General features: G+C 37.6%; 1 protein-coding gene and 1 pseudogene across 2 annotated transcripts in view; both read left to right on the top strand.

The window, feature by feature from the left end:
• The window catches only part of HDAC8 (histone deacetylase 8), a 244,191-nt gene that overhangs the window by 54,049 nt on the left and 171,287 nt on the right, over positions 1–18,855 (top strand). The window lies entirely within an intron of this gene.
• Positions 16,950–17,674, top strand: LOC149990541 (synaptonemal complex protein 3-like; annotated as a pseudogene).

Genomic DNA, 18,855 nt, shown 5'->3' with positions numbered 1-18,855 from the left:
AATGGCAAAAATTATCCTAAATTTGTATCGACAGAGGCCAGAAAGTCTGAAAGCATTTCCTGCATTTTAAAATAAAGTTTGTGTTCTCGTGTTCTCTCCTCTCTCTTCTCTCCTCTCTCTCTCCCTCCCTCTCCATAATTCGCCAGAGGTTGTGATCAGTTCACTGAACACAATGGCATTTCCTCCTATCCACACCTAATATAAACTGCAGCCAATTTACTTGGGTCAATTACGTAGGCTGGGGATGCAAGCTCATAAAGTCCTTGGCTCTTGAAACACTTGTCTTATGTGCCAAGACCAGGTGCAGAGATACAAATGCATATATATTAAGCCTGGGACAGCCTGCTTTGCCAGTGCTTTTTTGTTTCCTTTTTTTTCTATTTAACTAGAAAGGTTGAGCAGGCACAATTTCCATCAATTAAGTGTAAAATGTTACTTTTCTTGTGGGGGAAGAGAGTACATTTAAGTCCTCAATTTAGTATTGCTGTCTAAACCATTAAGGTTTTTAAGTTCAGTAAATGAGTTTTAAGTAAAAAGTGGTATTTTTGATTTATCAGAATGTTCAGGGATGGAATAGCCTGGTTAATTGAATTTACTGGTTTAGGGGGCAGTTATACCAGACAGACTTTCGTTGTTGTTTTATACATATTTCTTAACCTCCTTTAAAAATATATCTATAGCCCTGGCTGGTGTGACTCAGTGGATACAGTGCTGGCCTGCAAACCATAAGGTCAGAGGTTCAATTCCCAGTCAGGGCACATACCTGGGTTGCAGGCCAGGTCCCCAGTTGGGGACGTGCGAGAGGCAGCTGATCACTGTTTCTCTCACACATTGATGTTTCTCTCCCTATCTGCCTCCCTTCTCCGCTCTCTAAAAAATAAATAAAGTCTTTAAAAAAATGTATCTATACAGTTCTGCCTTAGTAAGCACAGTAGCTGGACCTGTTGAATATGCTGCTATCATTTAGAGTTACACAGTGTTTCCACACCCTGTGCTCTAATGTGATCAAATAGTTGGAGGTAGTATACATTGCCTAAACCTGAGGTACACACTGGGAATTGGCTTTTGGGTACTTGTTTGGCTTCTTCTCAAAGAAGAATATATAAAAGAAAAATTCACTAGCCAAGTAAAGATTTTGATTCGCTAACCTATACTGAATAAAACCATATTTTAGAGCAGGAAGATTCTACCTATGTTAGTTGAGAAAAAATGTGCTAAAGAAGCTCAGATCCAGACAAATGAGACTTTTTGCACACCCAAAGGAAACAGTGAGTGAATTTAGTTCATCATTCAATTTATTCCCCACTTGCATTAACCTTACAGCGATTTTCAGGGACCCACTCACCACTTTGACTGTTTTGTAGTGCAAATGTTAGGTTCTGTTTATAAACTCTCTAAGATTTTTGGTGGTAAATTGAACTGCTTTACACTTTTTCCATTAGTTTACCTTGGACAACATAATTATCCAAAGGGAAATAAGGTTCGTGGGTTCTAAAAGTGTCCTTCTGGCACTTTTCACTGTAATAAATGCAGAGTCAGTTTTCTTGATTCATTTTCAAGCAAATATTATCTTATTTCTACTCTCCCAAGCCTTCATTTGTCTTCAATATGATGGTTTATCATGCCAAATGCTGTGGAGAGAGTGAGAATTATATAGAATTATGATGTTGTCACATTGATTTTATCTCCTGGATAACATTTTTGGTTTTGTCACACAGTTAATGGATTTGCTTCTATTAACAGCTAGGGCCTTTTGACCAAATCCTTTTTCACACATTGTCCTGTCTAAATTCTACATCCAAAGGTGCTAGGTCAGTAGCTAAATTGGGTTTATAGACGAAAGGACCACTGCAAAGTCAATTTGTACAAATTTGGCCCTGAGTCATTTACTTGCTTTGGGAGAAGGGGGATTTTAAAAACCCATTTAATTCCCAAATCCATATAACGTGAAAGTTGAAATGATTAAAGTTTGGTGGGTTATTAAAGTTGTTCCTAAAAGAATCTGTGGTGGTTTGTTTTCTAACCGAAAAAGCTCTTAGATTCAAATCAGAAAAATGGTGAAGGGGATAGTGACAAGCAGAAAACGTGGTGAAGTGGTAAATGGGGAAAGACAAATGAAGAAGTAAGAGAAAACTGACAAAATAGACTAATTTCACCAACATTACACAGTTGAGATGGTGAAAGGGAAATAGGCATGAAGGGGAGGTGGAGGAAATTAGGAGAAAGAGAAAAAGTAATAGATATTGATAAAAGGATATCAAAATTGTTTAACAAAGTGATTAAGCTTGTGGGCTGATTAACCAGACTGCCTAAATTCAAAATTCAGGATCAGCTACTTTCTTTGTGACCTGGGACGTTACTTAATCTCCCTATGTTTTCGTTCCTTCTTTGATGAAATGAAAATAATAACAGTACCTACCTCACTGGGTTGTTGTGAAAATTAATTGAGTTAACATATTGAAAGCACCTATTACCATTCCTGGCACAGGTTAATCAATAAACGTTGGCTATTATTTTTGTTAAATGCCAACAACAGAGAAAAGCCAAACCATACTACAGTTTGTTTCATGGATATGGACAGCAGTGTGGTGATTGCTGAAGAGAAGGGGTTAAAAGGGGACTGAATGGTGATGGAAAAAATATAATAAAGATTAAATTTTAAAAAATAAAGGGGAAAAATCCATGGTCCATGTCACTATAAAATATCAAAATAGCTATAATTAAATAATTATAAGAATTGTGCTAACACTAAAAGAGAAAATAGATATCCAAGCAAGTCTTAGGAAGGACTAAAATTAAGAAAACACTGGAAACCTGTAATGCTGACTCTGGATACTAGGACTAAAAAAAAAAAAAAAAAAAGATAATTGTTGTCAAATCTTTTCTTTTTTTTTTAAGAGAGGGGAAGGGAGAGAGGAAAAGAGGGAGAGAAACATCACTGTGTGGTTGCCTCTTGTACGCCGCCAACTGGGGACCTGGCCCTCAACCCAGGCATGTGCCCTGACTGGGAATCGAACTAGAGACTCTTTGGTTCGCAGGCCAGCGCTCTAGCCACTAAGCCATACCAGCCACAGCAGGCCAAATCTTTTTTTAATAGTTTTTTTTTTATTGTATTTCTTCCATTACTGTTTATCCCCCTTACCCTGTCTTCTACATTCCGCCACCGACCTCTCCCTGCTGAAATCAGCGCACTGTTGTCCGTGTCCATGAGTTCTTTTTCTTAAACATTGACTTCGTGGTTAATAGTTCACCAGGGCACTTAAGAAGCTAGATGTTTCTAGTAAAGAAAAAAGAATGCCTAACCACAAAGTTGCAGGCACATTTCTCAAAGTTTTCAGAAATGTGTTTGCTAAACCTGGTCTCATTCTCTGAATACATTTGTGTCGATTATGTGAAAGGCAAAGTGCACTGGACAATATTTTATTCAGCTATTGCAATGGAGAGAACATTTATTAATGAGGAATATCTCAGAAAAGGAAGGGAGCCTGGGGTTTTATAGAGACAGGCAGGTAAACAAGGGCGTCATCTGAGTGGTAGAGGAATCATTTGGAAAGATGGAGATGGATAACATGCCAGGGTAGGATGTTCCCTTGCAGTTAGTCTTTTCCCGGAAAACCAAAGGGGAGGGGTTCTTAACCATTACTGATTTCTGGGGACCACAGGGCTCAAATAAACTTCAACATTGCCATTTCTCCCTTTTATTCCAGACAAATACCATTCATTGCTGAGCAACTCCAATGCAATGATAAACCTGAGTAGGGTGAAGCAGGGTCTAAGAAATAATTTCTTGAGAACTCTATTAAAGTTTTGTTTCTATAAAACTAGAAGAGCTACCTGGTGAGTTGGTGGCAAAAGTCACTTGTTTTAGGGTCTTGGTGATCAGGCATATTAAAAGAGGGAGGACTAAAATGAAAAAGAAAGATATTAATATAAAAGGTTAGATTACAGTAAAGAGCCAAGAATTGAACCCTGAAGGTAAACAGTCAAGTGTCTTCTAAGACATCAGTGCAGGAAAAATTTTCCATTTTCCAGTACTGCTCATGGGCCTAGGATGTCAGTGCTCTTGGTGACATTGACCATAGTCTAGGTTACCTCTCACGTAAGGACGTGCATGACCCAAGCATTTCTCTAGACTTCCTTAGCGGCCTGGGCAACAGCTTGCTCAAGGGGAACTCTAGTTGTGCATGGTCTGCGGCAGTGATGATTTCTTCTAGGTTTATATCAAGTCATTGGGCCTGAGCTTGCAGGGCTGCTTCAGGTCCCAGAGAAGAAAGCAAGCTGTAAGGCAGCACAGGGTCCCTGTAGGGGTTTGGGCAGTCAGGTTTCAGTTCTCGATTACTGCAAGTCAGGCAGAGGAAGAAAAATTAGAAAAGTTAGTTTGGATGATATTAGCCAGATGTTGGAGAAAGCTGAGAATTGAAAATTTGGTAAGTATCAACAATTTGGGCAAGGTAACAGGATCCGGTCCACTTTCCAAATAGGTACCAAAGTGGTTTTTCATGTACAAAGGAAAGTCAGTCATGCCTCTATCACAGAAAACAAAGTTGGCATACTCATCAGTAACCTGCAATTATAAAGAGATGCAAAATAGCTCAAAGGCAATGACTCCATTCTGCTGATAACCTGGAATGGCATGCTATAGATGAGGCAGTTTTCCTTTGACACATAAAATGTCTTTATACAGTCATTCTCCCTTTTGATCAAAGATAATCTCAAAGAAAGATTATTTTTGAACTCAAGGCTAGTCTCACAAGAAACAAAAGAACAAATAGATAAATGGGAGATCATCAAAATTAAAAACTTTTATGCTGAAAAGGATATTATTAAGAAAGTGAAAAGACAACCTACAGGATAGGGAAGATATTTGCAAATCGTATTTTTTAAAAAAGGTCTGGCACCCAGAATATATACAGAATTCCTACAACTCAACAACAAAAAGACAGCCTGATTCACAAATGGGCAAAGGACTTGAGCGGACATTTCTCCAAAGAAGATATAGAAATGGCTAACAAGCACATAAAACGATGTTTGACGTCATTAGCCATCAGGGAAATGCAAATCAAATTCACAGTGAGACACCACTTCACACCCACTAGGATGGCTAGAATTTTTAAATTTTAAAAATAAACAGAAAATAAGTGATGGTGAGGATGTAGAGAAATCAGAACCCTAGTACATCGCTGGTGGGAATGTAACACTGTTCAGTCATAATAGAAAACAGCTTGGATATTCCTCAAAAGTTAAACATAGGATTACTATATGTCCTAGCGATTTCACTCCTAATAATATACCCAAATGAATTGAAAACAGGTACTCAAATACTGGTTCATGAATGTTCATAGCACCATTATTCACAAAAGCCAAAAGGTGTAAACAACCCAAATTTCCATCAGCAAATGACTATATAAACAAATGTGGTATATATCTATAATGGAGCCATAAGAAGGAATAAAGTACTGATCCATGCTACAACATGTATGAACTTTGAAAACATTACATCAAGTGAAAGAAGCCAGACACAAAAGATTGCATATTTTATGATGCTACTTATATGAAATATCTAGAATTAGGTATATCCATAGAGACAGAATACCAATTGCTGGTTTCCAGGAACTAGAGGGAAGGGAATGACTGCTTAATTGGTGCAGGGTTTTCTTCTGAGGTGTGAAAATGGTTGGAACTAGATTGAGATGATGGTTCCACAACATTATAAGTGCACTAAATGCCACCAAATTATATAATTTTAAATTATTATTTTTAGTTATGTGAATTTTGCAGCAATAAAAATAGTGAAAATTAGGTCTCACTAGATTTAGCCTCTTTAGCAAGAATAATAGCATCAATAAAAACAATAAAAATTATGTCTCATTAGCAAGAATAGTAATTTACCATATAGAACTTAAGCTTGCTTTCATGGAAGTTTTCATAAGAAATCTTGGTTTGAAATTTTAAAAGCCTATTAAGGTTGGGAAGCCAAGTGAAGATTTTAACCTGCAGTTCCTATAAATTGGGGAAAACTCTTCTCTTCTTGGGTTTCCCCAAATATTGTAAGGTTCCAGGGCCTGATGGAAAGGAACCTTCCTTATTCACCTGTAAGCCTGGGAGCTCTGTAAGTCAGGTACCAGGCTAGGTTTCCTGAGGGCTTTGTGTACATTCGCTCTATGAAGTCAACTTTAGTTCCTTAAAATATCTGATCATAACTGATTCAATGAGCAGCATTCACAAATATGACATTCTGGACAAGGCCTTGGTTATATAATCAGTTTTTCCAATTATGTCCTGATAACAAGTAGGACAAACAGATTATAATTGAGCCTATGCAGATAAATATATTAATATAAAAACAAGAACACTTAGTAAGAGTTTCCAAATCCTAGAGGGCTCAGACATTTATGAATGCTTCATTTCCATTTACAAAAAATAAGGTTTACTAAATTATTATGAGTTATAAATAGGATAAGAGAAAAGAGAAAAAAGTTCCTTATACATCCAGAAAACAGAACATTAAAATGTCAGCAATATTCTAAACAAAAACCATAATCATACCTCCTGAGTTCATGCAGGTCTATATAATTATTTCTTGTTTCATTCAACCTGGGGTTAGCAGTCTCATTAACTTATATGCTTCTTAACTAGAGTTTTTGAGATCTTGACTCAGTTCACTGGTGTGATCTCAAAATTGTTTATACTATACCATCAGAATCCTGTAACCAACAGTACTTGGCTTAATTCTTTTCCATGGGGGTTCTGCGACAATCTTTCTTTCTTTTTTTATTATTCTATTTTATTTTTTTATTTATTTGTTTTTAGAGAGAGGGGAAAGGAGAAAGAGAGAGAAACATCAATGTACGGTTGCCTCTCACGCGCCCCCAACGGGGTACCTGGCATGCAACCGAGGCATGTGCCCTGACTGGGAATTGAACCAGCAATACTTGGTTTTCAGGCCGACGCTCAATCCACTGAGCCACAGCAGCCAGGTTGACAATCTTTCTTTATTGAAGATGAAGCACTCTAGCTTGTATTTGATTACAAGTTCTTTTATGGGAATATCAGGTTAAAAAATAAAAAACTAGCTATAGATAGCAAAAGATTTACAGATAAATGTGGTTAACTTGCTACTAATCATTTTCAAAAATGAAGACTCTGATGAGAACTTATTACAAGAATAATAATGCAACTGACAAGGACATGTGGTTGTTTCTGTGGCATGCAAAACAAGATAAAAGTCAATCCAAAAATTTTAGATAAGATATGCATAAACATAACGATTAACCCTATTTTCAAAGAAGAGATGACATTGTATCTAATTTACAAAAATGGAAGAACATAATCTTACAGAGACAAACAAAAATCCTCAAATATATAATAATCCTGATAAAATATACAATGAATATACCAAGCATGTTGTTAGAATATATCAAGAATATCTAGTGAAGAGATTTGGTAAGCTGGAGTAGGTCTTAAACATCTAAATATTAATAAAATTCCATAGGTAATTGATGTGAGTCCCCAGTTGAAAACTAATGACCTAACAGTTGCTAGATTTAAAATAAAGAAGCAAAGTTAAGACCAAGTTAACATTTAAAAAATTAAAAATCACGACTTAGAACACTATCCTGCAGTTGTGTAATATCTTGACAAAGCAGCATCAGGACTCTTACAAATAGAAACGCATGGCCAGCAAGCACACAGTTTCTGAAATGTATTAATAACACAACATTTTGTCTATACCAATTTAACCTAGGGAAGACTGAGTTCCTCTTCTGATTTGGCAACTCTTCCCATGCATCTCATCAGTAGTAATGTATCAAATAAACCTAATTATTTCTAGCACCTCTCTTTATAAAGTGAAAGGATAAATCCATTGTGATCTTCCAGGGGCCCTCTGGGACTCGATTAAGATAGGATTTTGGTAACAGAAAAATAATACTTGGTTCTCTATTTAACCACAATGATGATAAAAGATTATAAAAGTGAACATTAGAGAGGATATGACTGGAAAGAACCTCATTTCTTTCCTCAGTCATAAGACTGCTTTCTTAAATAATCGAGAACATAAAGTCAACATAAACCATAGATTATTCTACTAAGACACAGAGACTTTGTTAGAAGAAGATTACTTATACCACAAAGCAAAGCTTTTACAGCCTGAAATTAAGAAGATAAATACTTTTTTTAAATCTCATTTTAACAGAGAGAAAACCAAGTTATACTTTTACATTAGTATAGTATTTGATACTAAAGTTCTTTTTGGAAACGTTATAAATAAACTCACCTAACCTTAGTCAACTTCTATCTCAAAAAATAAAATTCCCATTCTGTGAAACTTCTACCACTTTCTAGATCCATACACTTATCTAAGCAAAAAATAACATGTTCATTAATAGACCCAAATACATAGAGTGTCTCTATGGCATGTAAAAATAAAAAGCAAAAGCATGTAAACTTAAAATTATGCTTAGTAATTAATGGCATTCTCTTAGAAATAATTTAGGTATCTAATGAATATCCATTAATTAACTAAATTTAGTATCAAAGTTTAAGTTACCTAAAGATTTTGTAAATTATCTTCACACTGACATACTACAAAACATAATTTCTGTTGAAATAAAGTTGGTCAGAATAATGACTCAATTGAACAAATTTACACTTGTCATAGTCTCAGAGGTTTAGTAGAATTAATGTTAGCTCATTCAGTCAGTAAGCCTGTATAAGTTTTAGAAGAATACACCAAAACAAAATAAAAATCTAAATGTATATTATTATACTTAACACTGGTAAATCAGAAAAGATAGACAATTTTAGTAAACCAAAATTATTAGTCTTTTTAGTCAAAGATTTACCTAAATTATAGGAACATTAATTCTTAAAACATTTGAGTTTGCTTAAAAAAATTTTTTTCATTAAATGTATTGGGGTTACATTGGTTAATAAAATTATATAGGTTTCAAGTATTCATGTCTGTACTACATCATAAGTATATTGCATTGCATTTACTACTAAAAGTCAAGTCTCCATGTATTTGATCCCCTTTACCCTTTACCGCCTCTCCCTACCTGCCCCTTTCTCTCTGGTAACCACTATAGTGTTGTCTGTGACTATGAGTTTTTGTTTGTTTTTCTTGTTTGTTCATTTGTTGCTTTCAGTTTTATATCCCACATATGAGTGAAATATATGGTTCTTGAGTTTTTCCGTCTGCCTTATTTCAGTTAGCACAATACTCTCAAGATCTATCCATGTTGTCACAAATGGCAGTATTTCATATTTTCTAATGACTGAGTAGTGTTCCATTGTATATGTGTAGCACATCTTCTTTATCCAGTCTTCTATCAAGAAACACTTAGTTGTTTCCATGTCTTGTCTACCGTGAATAATGCTGCAATGAACAGAGGGGAGCATATATCTTTACAAAGAAATGTTTTCAAATTTTTTGGGTAGATACCCAGAAGATGAATTGCTGGGTCACATGGTAACGGTATTCTTAATTATTTGAGGACCCTCCATATTGTATTGCACAGTGGCTGTACCAGTTTACTTTCCTACCAACAGTGAATGAGGGTTCCTTTTTCTCCACAACCTCCCCAACACCTCTTATTACCTGTCTTGTTGATAGAGGCCATTCTGACAGGTATGAGGTGGTAGCTCATTGTGGTTTTGATTTGTGTTTCTCTAAAACCTGGTGAAGGTGAACATCTTTTTATATATCTGTTGACCATTTATATGTCTTCTTAGGAAAAGTGTATGCTCAGGTCCCCTGACAACTTTTAATTGGATTGTTCCTTTTTGTGGTTGTCGAGTTGTATAAGTTCTCTATATATTTTGGGTATTAACCCCTCATCAAAGCTATTATTTGAAAATATCTTCTCTATTCTGTTTGTTTCCTTTTTGTTTTGTTGATGGTTTCTTTTGTGAGACAGAGGCTTTTTAGTTTGATATAGTCCCATTCGTTTATTTTTGCCTTTACTTTCCTTGCCTTTGGGGTTAAATTCATAAAATCCTGTCTAAGACCAAGATTCTTAATTTTAGTACCTATGTTTTCTTCTATGTAATTTATTGTTTCAGATCTGATATTTAGGTCTTTGATCCTATTTAGGTTTTCCAGTTCTTTGTGATTCAGTCTAGGAAGATTTATATATTTTTAAGAACTTGTTTCTTCTAGGTTATTAAGTTTGGTGGCGTATAGTTTTACATAGTATTCTTGCACAATCCTTTGTATTTCTGTGGTATGCTTTGTACCTTCTCCTGCTTCATTTCTGCTATTGTTTATTTGAGTCTTTTCTCTTTAGTGAGTCTAGCCAAAGGTTTTTTAATTTTATTAATCTTTTCAGAGAACCAGCTCTTTGTTGCATTAATTTTTTTCTATAAACATTTTATTCTCTATTCAGTTATGGTCCAATTTTTATTATTTCCATCTCTCTGCTGCTTTTGGGATGCATTTGTTTTTCTGTTTCTAGATCTTTAAGTGGTCATATTAGGTTATTTATTTGGGGTTTTTCTTGTTTCGTGCGATAGGCCTATAATGATATATAAACTTCCTTCTTAATATTTCTTTTGCTGCATTCCAAAAGTTTTGATATGTTGTATTGTCATTCTAATTTGTCCCTGTATATGCTTTGATCTCTCCTTTTACTTATTCTCTGACCCAGTTGTTCTTTAGCAGCATGTTGTTTAATCTCTACACATTTGTCTTTCCCACTTTTTTCCTGTTGATTTCTAATTTCAAAGCATTGTGGTCAGAGAATATGCTTGGTAATTTCAATCTACTTAAATTTGTTAAGGCTAGTTTTATGTCCCAACATATGGTCTATTCTTAAGAATGTTCTGTGTGTGCTGGCGAAGAATGTATAACCTGGTGTTCTTAGATTAAAGGCTCTGTAAATGTCAATTATGTCTATTGGGTCCTAATGTGCCATTTAAGGCCAATATTTCTTTACTGATTTTCTGTTTGGATTATATGTCCATAGCTGTCAATGGAGTATTTAGGTCCCCAACTATGATTACACCGGAGAACACAATTTTCGTTGAGTTATATCTGACACTTATTTTTGACTAACTTTTGGCATCTGAATCCAAAAATGACCCCCGTTTTTCTCTATCCCATCAACTTTTTAAGGTACAGGATACCCTCCCTTTGTCCCAAAAATCATACAAAATGTACATACAAAGGAAAATAAAGAAAAAATTACCTGAATATACTGTTTATTTAGAGTTGTTTTATTCATATAAAGGCTGTATATTGTTACTGTAAGTCAAATTGTGTAGAATTATAAAGTTCTGCTACCAAACGTACATGTTTAGGTATTTTATCTTTTCAAACAACAGGCTAGGAAATACTAAAATGAAATATCTGAAACAGTCTCCTTCCATTCGCAAAGCTTTAACAAATTGATTCATGAGACCCAGTTTTATGTGCAGAGGTGGGAATACAATGTTCTTTCTGTCAACAAGTGGCTCACGTAGAATGTTTGGATCACCAGGTTTGAAGTCAGATCTTGGAGGCCAGTTTGACTCCACCCAGTGCTTCTCATGCACTCTGCTGTCCCACATACACAGAAAATAGGAATACTTGGTGTATCTACATTGCTGACCAAGAAGGAAGCAGACCAATTTAATGTCAACACAGATGATCCAGTTGTGCTTGTGATATTGCAACAGATCAATGACTTTCTTTATGTCTTCATATTCTTCACAAGAACAAACTGAATGGCCAATTGGGACTGTACCAAATAAATTGCCACTGTGGAGGAGGACGCACTTCAAGCTCCGCTTTGAGCTATCGATGAACAGTTGCCATTCAGTTGCGTTATAGATTGGAATTCCCAATTCCTCCATTAAACCATGTATGTTATGGCAATACACAAAGCCACCGTCACTTTGAGAGTACTGCAGAAATGCACTTTCTCTTGACCGAAAGTAGGATACCTTCACTCCTTTTTCAAGCAAGTTTTTCTCGTGTAGTTTTTATGCTAGGAGTTCTGAAGCCTTTTTGGATAGTCCCAAATCTCATGCAAAATTATTGAATTCATGCTGATCAAATCTCTTATGAACTGAGTCATCTTCAATTTCAAAATCTTCATTGTTGCTGTCACTTAGTTCTTCACCATACTCCTGTTTTTTGAAAAAGGGTAGTTCAGTGAAAACTGGCCCTGGGAATTCAGCTGAATGAGGCACTGGGAGTGTATACCTGATGGTAGACTAGGATACTCTATTTTACATTTATTTTTATTGTTATATCCTGACATTTTCACTATACAGAAGTAACAGATACTTGAATGATCTCTGGACTCTTGCCAAACCATAGGTATACCAAATGGCAATTTATCACATGTTCCCTTCATCCACATCTGTAAACCCTCAACACACTGCTTGCACACCTTGTAAGAGGCCCAAGATAGCTTGATCACCAAGTTTTACTTTAAAATATGCAAAATAGGCTTGCCTGACAAATGCACTGATGTTTGTCCTTTCACTGGGAATGGTGAAACTGCCACAGATATAACAAAATGAAGCAGGGTTGTTTAGGCACTTACGATGAGAAATAGGAGAGGCAGACATGATCTTAAGGAAAGGAAATAAGTACGTATGTAAATAAAAAGTAAATTCTGCTAACTCCTTGTATATAGACAAGAACTGGGACTACACTTCGGAATAAGATTCACTATATAGAGCAGCACACAACCTCTCACCTCACTGTCTCATGTGTGACTGAATAGCCTAGACAAGTATGAACCTGTCTCTGGTCTCCAAGGTCATCCCCCACCCTCCCCCACTCGAGGGAGGTTTGCTCTCAGCCAATAGGAGAGCACTAGTGCTTCCCTCGATCCAGGCTTGATCCAGCCTAGAGTAGTCCAATTAGGATAAACTGTACAGAAAAATTTGACGTGATGGAAGAAAACTAACTGCAGTTTTTAAATCAGCATGCCTAGTTAAGTCTAAAACAGCTAAAGAATTGAACTCAACAGAAATTATGTTAAAAATTATTCCCCTGTGTTATGTTTTTGTCATTTTCTCCCTTTCTGTTAGTAGTTGCTTTATATATTAAGAGTATTTCCTGATTGGGTGTGTATATGTTGATAAGTGTTATGTCTTCTTGATTTAGTGTCCCCTTTATCATAATAAAATGGCTATCTTTGTCTCTTATTACTTTTGTTAGCTTGAAATATATTTTGTCAGGTATAAGTATGGCTGCACCCACCTTTCTCTGGATGTCATTTGCTTGGAGAATTATTTTCCACCCTTTCACTTTGAATCTATTTTTGCCCTTGCAGCTGAGATGTGTCTCCTGAAGGCAGCATATAGTTGGGTTTTGTTTTTTGATCCAATCAGATAGGATGTGCCTTTCTGGGGGGAGGGTGAACTCAATCCATTTATATTTAAAGTGATTATTGAGGAGTTTCAAGATGGCTGCAGAGTAGGTTAAAGCTATTCACACCTCCTCCCAGTGCCACACCAGATTTAAAGCTAAATTATAGAGCAATCAACCTGAATACCAACTGAACGACAGCTGAACAGGAGTATTATATCCAAGTATTTATAGAAGACGGTACACAGAAACTGGCAAGAAGGCAGAGACAAGAGAGGGCTGGCCCCTGTGCCCACGTGTGGTGGCAGAGAAGCTAGAGGGATATCTCAGCTGCAAAAGTCCCCACTGAGTAGCATGGAGTCTCAACGCCACACCAGCACTTTCAAACCAGTGCAACAGAGCTTCATAGCATTTGGCAGTGAAAATCTGTGGGGATTTGGAAAGAGGAGGGAGTCTGCTGGAAACCCAGCTGTCTCCTAAAGGTCCAACACACAGGTGCTTGTTCTTGGGCACTCACTGAGGCTGTGGTAGAGGGAAGATTACTCAGGGCACACGGGAGTCATAAAGAGAAGATTTGGGTGGTATGGCCCCAAAGAGAGACCTGGAAGATCAGCTAAAGAGGTCCCGGACCTGAGTCAATATCCCACATCACCCCCAGGCACCATCCTCCCAGGGTTCAGCACTCCTGTTGTTACAGCACCAGCCTGGGGACTGAACTAACCCCATCCTCCAAACACTGGTGACACCACCCTGCCAAGCTTGAGTGCAGCAGAAAAGACTGTTAGCCTCGCCCAACACGGACCTTTGGTGTGTGGTTTCTCTGGAGAAACTATAGGCAGACACTCAGGCACATGTTGAACTCTGAGGCTTTGGAAGAGGAGCCAGTCTTCCCTCCTACCTGCACACTCAGCCAGCACCACCCTCAATGGGAGACTGTTTTGTTCTATCTTCCTAAGTCTCGGTGACCATGCCCTGCTGAGCTCAGATCTGCAGGGGGAAGGGAACGCAGCTCAGAGCTGGGATCTTCGGAGCATGTCTCCCTCAGAGTCTCTGGTCTAGGGCTAAAGCGGACTCACCTACGCATCTAAGGGGAGGTGTAGAGCTCCCTCCCTCCCGGGGGCTTGGCCGCTGCCACCTCCAATGGAGGACTGTTTTGATCTGTTTTACTAAGTCCCAGTGGCCCCATCCTGCCAAGCTGGCTCCTGCAGTGGGAACAGCTGGCTGCACCCAACCTGAGCCAGTGGTGCACTGCTCTCAGGGTAGCTACAGTTGGATACCCTGGCAGGGCCTGAGTGGTATGGCTTCGGAGTAGGGCCCACTTTTCCCTCACTGAGTACCTGACCACGCTGCACCCAAGTAGGAGACTGACTAGTCCTGTCCTCCTGGCCTGGTTGCCCTGAGCTTGTAGTGTGTGGAAGGGGCAATGAGATGCAGCCATCTTGGGCCCACTTTCTTCAAAAGGCTGTGGAAGAAGACCATGCAACTTCAGAGTGGCAAAGTAGCTCACTGATAGACGCTGACCTCGGAGAGCCTTGGGCCTTTTTTGATCTTTCCCTAGCTCAGAGCTGCAGGAAACTGATGCTTGTACACAGCTTCACCCTTTCCACACACGCCCAGGCCAAGAAGACACAGCCACAATCAGTGGAGAGCATGATAGCTCCAGACAGGTAGCCCAAGTCCGGCTACAAACAGCATCTGACACCAACCTGCACTGGAACCCTATACAAGTGGGTCCAGAACCAACACAATCTGTGGTGGGTTTCAAACCTCACCAGAGCTCAATCCAAATATCCATACAAACAGCACAGCCAAAGGTGAACTCTGACAGGCACCAGAACCTGCTGGGAACAATTCTGCCTTGGGGGCAGCTTCTGAACAGTTACTCATACATAATGACCAAGGTCTGTTCTTATCATCAGCCTGTCTGAGGGTTAACTCCACCCTTGAATGAGCCAACAGCATTTCAGACTCAGCTACAACAGGATGGGGCACATAACTCACACAAGAAATATTTTTTGGAGCACATAGCTCAGGTGATCTTGGGAGTCAGATCCACCTAATACATAGAGTCACACATAAAGAGACAGACAAAATTGGGAGTCAAAGAAATATGCCCCAAAGAACAAGGGAAATTGCCAAAAAAGGAAATAAATGAAATGGAAGCAATCAAGATAACAGATGCATAGTTTAAAATAATAGTTATAAGGATGCTCAAGGACCTTAGGGGAAGAATAGATGATCTCAGTGAGAAATTAAACAAAGAGATATAAATTTTAAAAAGGACATAGAAACCATAAAAAAGAACCAGTTAGAAGTGAAGAATACAATATCTGAAATGAATGCACTAGAAGGAATCAAGAGCAAGCTATATGAAGCAGAGCATCAAAAAGAAAAGAATTTTAAATAATGAGGAAAGGCTAAGGGACCTCTGGGACAACATCAAGTGCAACTACATCCACATCATAGGGGTACCAGGAGGAGAAGAGGGTGAGCAAGGGATAGAGAAAACCTGTTGAAAGAAATAATGGCTGAAAATGTCCCTGAAATGGTGAAGGAAAAAGTAACACAAGTTCAGGATGCACAGAGAGTGCCAGTCCAGATGAACTCAAAGAAACCCACACCAAGACACATCGTAATTAAAATGGCAAAGGTTAAAGACAAAGAGTCTTAAAAGCAGCAAATGGAGAGAAAGTTCCCTACAAGGGAGCTCCTGTAAGACTGTCAGCTGATTTCTCAACAGAAGCACTTCAGGCCAGAAGGGACTGGCATGAAATATTCAAAGTGATGAAAACCAAGGGCCTACAATCAAGACTCTTCTATCCAACAAGGCTACCATTTAAAATTGAAGGTGAAATAAAGAGCTTCCCAGACAAAAAAGAAGAAGAAAAAAGCTAAAGAAGTTCATTACTACCAAATCAGTATTGCAAAAAATGTTAAAGGGCCTGCTTTAAGAAGAGAGGCCAGAGGCACATAGGTATAAAGAATAAAATGACACCTGGTTGGTGAGGCTTAGTGGATTGAGTGCTGGCCTGTGAACCAACAGGTCACTGGTTTGATTCCCAGTCAGGGCACATGCCTGGGTTGCGGGCCAGGTCCCCAGTTGGGGGCGCATGGGAGGCAGTCACATATTGATGTTTCTCTCCTTCTCTTTCTCCCTCCTTTCCTCTCCCTCTAAAACTAATTAAATAAAATATTTAAAAAAAAATAAAATGGCAACAAATAAGTACCTATTAATAATAACAACCTTAAATGTAAACAGATTAAATGCTCCAATCAAAAGACATAGGGTAGCAGAATGGATAAGAAAACATGACCCATATATATGCTATCTATAAGAAATCCATCTCAGAGCAAAAGACACACAGAGGCTGAAAGTGAAGTGATGGAAGAAGATATTTCATGCAAATGGAAAAAAAAAAAAAAAAAAAAAAGCTGGGAGAGCCAATACTTGTTATCAGGGAAATTAGACTTCAAAACAAAGGCCATAACGAGACAAAGAAGGTCACTACATAATTCTAAAGGGACTGATCCAACAAGAGGATATAACCCTGGTAAACATTTACACACTCAACATAGAAGCACCTACATATATTTTTAAAACCTTCAGAGGAGCATCACAGACACCTCAGTCAGGAAACATCTAAATATGTTGCCCTCTGGGAGAAAACATACCAGGAAATCTGGGATGACATCAGTGGAGAATCAGGTTGTAAGAGCCTATGACTTTAATAAAGAAGATAAGATCTGAGTGGTTCAGAGGATGACATTACTGACGAAAAGGCTCCAGTAATCAATAAGCTTGGGAAGAAAAGAACTTCGGCAGGAACAGTTGAAGATATGGGAGGTGAAGTACAGAAGATGCTGGAAAAATTTGGAGCTGACATTAACAACGCTGTTCTTGCAAAGGAAAAAAGACTAGCAATGTATACCAAGGCTTCCCTCAAAACCAGTAACCAGAAAATTGAACATACTTGGAAAACCCAATAAGGTCTAAGGCAGAAGCTTAACCAAGAATTTTTCTCAGCAGTTTCTGACTTCGTTTCAGCAAAGTCTGACTTCGTTTCAGCAAAGTCAGAAGAGGTAGATGTGCAGAAAGCTGAGGAACAGGAAGAAAAACTAGTTAAGTTGTTTCAATAGCAACAAAAGATTTTTCAACAGTCTAGATTTGTTCCGAGACTGAAAACAAACAGTTATTTGAGTAGTTCACAAAGAGTATGTATGGAGGACTTGGAGAAGAATCTGGATACTCTACTTATGCACAAAATGAACTTAAAGAAAGAAAGGGCTATGTTGCAGAAACAAATTATAATGGTCACTGAGCAGCAGGAGATGGCAAATGTTTGAAAGTCTCTTCAATCCCTGTTGTTCTGATGACTTTGAAGGAAAAACTTAAGTAATACAGAATTAAGACATTAGCTAAGAGGCATATAAGTCTTCAGAGTGGTTGAAAATATTACATTGTGTTAATCATTAGCTTAAATGCAAGCCTCCTCCTTCTGTTAACCTCCAAATAAAAATCTAAACAGTTTTGTGAGTAGCAGCAATTTCTAAACTGTATGTGCGAAGCTTTCTGCCTTTTAATAGTAAGAGTGAATTTTTCTGTCTAATGCTTGTCAATTAACTTAGCAATAAAGATGGTTTCATTTTAAATAAATAAGTAAATAAAATGTTTAAATATTGGGGGACATTAAGGGAGAGGTCAACAGCAATACAGTCATAGTAGGGAGTTTTAACACCCCACTGACATCAATGGCCAGATCTTTCAGACAAAAAACCAACAAGGCAACAGCAGCCATAAATGACACACTGAATTGGATGGATTTAGTTGATATTTACAGAGCATTTCATCCCAAAGCAGCTGAATATACATTCTTTTCAAGTACACATGAAACATTCTCTAAGACCACATACTAGGACACAAGATAAGTCTTAATAACTTGAAGAAGACTGAAATCATATCAAGCATCTTCTCTGATTATAATGGTATCATCTAGAAATCAATTGCAATAAAAAGCTCCAAAACTCTCAAACACACTGAGGTTAAATAACATGCTATTAAACAATGAATGGGTTAACAATGAGATCAGGAAGAAATCAGAAGTTGCCTGTAGACAAACAAAAATGCACACACATCAACCCAAACTCTGTGGGACACAGTGAAAGCAGTCCTGAGAGAGAAATTCATAGCACTACAAGCCTACTTCAAGAACCAAGAAAAATCCCAAACAATCTTACCCTATACCTAAAAGAACTAGAAAAGAATAACAAACAAATTGAGGAGTAAGTAGAAGGAAAGAAATAAGATTAGAGTGGAAATAAATGACATAGAGACTTTTAAAAAAAAGAATGCAAAAAATCAATGAAACCAAGAGCTGGTTCTTTGAAAAGATCAACAAGATTGACACACCTTTAACCAGAATCATCAAGAAATAAAGAGAGAGGACCCAAATAAATAAAATCAGAAATGAAAAAAGAGAAATTATAACTGGCACCAAAGAAGTACAAGGAATTGTAAGATAATACTATGAACAACTATAAGAGGTCTGTCTAGA

Source organism: Furipterus horrens, unplaced genomic scaffold, assembly GCF_987537825.1.
Source record: "Furipterus horrens unplaced genomic scaffold, mFurHor1.1.pri manual_scaffold_17, whole genome shotgun sequence".
Taxonomy (NCBI): Eukaryota; Metazoa; Chordata; class Mammalia; order Chiroptera; family Furipteridae; genus Furipterus; species Furipterus horrens.
Note: the sequence above shows the minus strand (reverse complement) of the source record. Positions and strands in the feature narration are given on the sequence as shown.